Source organism: Pteropus medius, unplaced genomic scaffold (genome assembly GCF_902729225.1).
Source record: "Pteropus medius unplaced genomic scaffold, Ma_sr-lr_union100, whole genome shotgun sequence".
Taxonomy (NCBI): Eukaryota; Metazoa; Chordata; class Mammalia; order Chiroptera; family Pteropodidae; genus Pteropus; species Pteropus medius.
The window spans coordinates 15,413,314-15,416,138 of record NW_024340701.1 but is presented as its reverse complement, the minus strand read 5'-3'; positions in this window follow the sequence as shown (position 1 = coordinate 15,416,138).

The following is a 2,825-nucleotide window of genomic DNA, read 5'->3' as shown; positions in this document are numbered from 1 at the left end:
AGCATATGATTGGATTTTGTCTTTTGATCCAATCTGCAACTCTGTGCCTTCTTATTGGTGAGTTCAGTCCATTTACATTTAGGGTGATTATTGAAATATAAGGTCTTCGTATAGCCATTTTATCTTTTGCTTTCTGGTAGCTCGGTATCACCATTGTTAATTTGTCTGTGTGTGTGTGTGTGTGTGTGTGTGTTAATTTGGTTCGGTTTTGTAGATTTTCCCTCTGGTCCTTCTTGTTTTATATTATATACTTCATTTCTGAATCTTTGGCATGTGATTGCCATTATGAATATGCAAAGGATAGTTATATATATAAAGTAGTCCATTTTCTTCTGTGTGTGACTTATCGCCATTCCTCTTTGTGAATTTGCATCTTTGATTCCTCCTCTTTTCTATTATCATTGTCTCAATTTGTCTGTATGTATGCTGAATGTTCATTTCTATCTTGTAATTGCAATTCTCTTCTTATTGTTTAAGCTTATAATGCCCTGTTCTTAGTAAGGGTTGCACTGCTCTGCTTCTGTCTGCCTACTAGTCACCTTACTCATAGTTACGAATTTTTTTTTATCATCTTGTTTTAGGTGGGTGACCCCTTTCAGTATTTCCTATAATGCAGGCCTTGTAGTGGAGAATTCCCTCAATTTTTGTATGTCTGGAAAGGTCTTTATTTTTCCTTCATATCAAAAGGAGAGCTTTGCTGGATACATTATTCTTGGCTGGTATTTCTTTTCATTTAACAGTTTGAATATTTGATTCTAATCTTTTCTTGCTTGTAAGGTTTGTGCTGAGTAATCCAAAGATAATCTGATAATTTCCCTTTATAGGTTACCATCTTCTTTTCCCTGGCTGCCTTGAGAATTCTTTCTTTGTCATTAATTTTTGATATATTTAATATAATGTGTCTTGGAGAAAGCCTTTTGGGTTTGAGATAATTGGGTGTTTTGTTAGCTTCCTGGATTTGAAGCTCCAGCTCATTCTTTAGATTTGGGAAATTCTCAACTATTTGTCTGAAAATGTTCTCTGATCCCTCTTCATTTCCCTCTCCTTCTGGAATACTCATTATTCTTATGTTTCCTTTACTCATGGTGTCAGCTAGTTCTTGTATTTCGTTTTCATTATTTTTCATTCTTCTGTCTCTCTTTTCTTCCTTCTGAATTATTTCTAGATTTCTGTTTTCGATATCACTGATTCCTTTCTCTATTTGGTCAACTCTATTTCCTAAGCTTTCATTCTTTATCTCTTTTAGTGTGTTCTTCATCTCTAGAAGTTCTATTTGGTTGTTTTTTAGGGTTTCATTCTCCTTGCTAAAAAACTCATTCTGCTGATCTAGATATTTTCTCAACTGCTGGAATTGTTGATATGAATTATTTTGGATCTTATTGATTTTTTTCAGAAGTACAATCATGAATTCTCTGTCATTTAAGTTGTATATTTCTATGTCTGTAAGCTTATTTTCTGGAGATTTTTCTCTTTCTCAGTTCCCTTGTTGCCTTGGTTGTTCATGGTGTTTAATGGATTATTCCTCTGCCTAGGAATTAATGGGAGCGTATTCTGTTCCCCCATCCCCTGCCAGAAAGAAGATTTATTATATAGAGGTCTCTCTTTAGCCTGTTGCTAAGAAGGTATTTTTCTTTTGATTTCCAGTAGGTGGTATTCAAGCCTCTTGGATTCCTGCTTTGGTACTTAATAATGACTTTTTTTTCCTTATAAATATTCAGTCACGATTGCTTCCCTTGGTCTCAGTCCCTGTCAATGTTAGAGACAGTTTTGGTAGTGTTTGCTCAAATTCCCTTGGGACTCTGAGGTATTTGGTCTTAGAGGATATGGGAGGGGGTGCCCTCTGGGTTGGTGAGTGGGAGTTGCTGCTAGTCTCCGTGTCTTAGTCTCCTGGTTTACAATGTGGCTGCTAAGAACCAGCTTTTACCCCTCTGCTGTTAGTCCCTGTACCTCTTTCTGCCCTGATCCCTTGGCTCTGCTGCATGAAACTCTCGGCTCTCTCAGGCAGGGCTCTTCAGGGAACCAGCCTCACCTTCTCCCCTCCCCCTCCTACTGCTGGGAACTCGGGCATCAAGTGGCAGCTTCTTTGTTTCTCCCAATTTACCACCTGAGTCCCATAGTTCTGACCTCTGGAAGATCTTATGAGCAGATCACTCACATAGACGTGTTTGTGTGCAAGTTGGGTGTTATTTGTTGAGTTTTAGATGTTCACCTTATTTTTATTTCAAGAGGAGAGATCTGGGGTCATCTCTCACTCTGCCATGTTTCTGACATCCCCAATCTAACTTCTTGATGAAGCTCTCTTACTGTAAACAAGTGTTTTTTCATAGTCTATTTAGCACCATATATTTTTTTTTTTTTGCATTTTTTTGCTTTTTTTTTTTTTGGTGAATTTCAGTGCTCAAAGTAGTCCCCAAGTGTAGTGCTGAAGGGGTGTCTAGTGTTCTTAAGTGCAAGAAGGCTATGTTGTGCCTTACAGAGAAAATAGATGTGTTAGATAAGCTTCCTTTAGGCATGAGTTATAGTACTTTTGGCTATGAGTTCAATGTTAATGAATCAATCATATATATTGAGTAAGGTGTCCTTAAACAGAAACACACAAACAAGGTTTTGTATTGATCAGTTAATGAAAATAGTGTATCCAGAGGCTCACAGGAACCTAACCCTATATTTCCCCTAGGAGTAATGGTTGAATATTCACTCATTCAGTGTTTTTGGTGACTTTATAAAACATTACTACAAATGATAAGAATAGACTGTACAAGAATAGACTGTCATTAGCTAAATGACCCTAATCTCCTCAGTATCTTCATTTCTATATAGTAAAT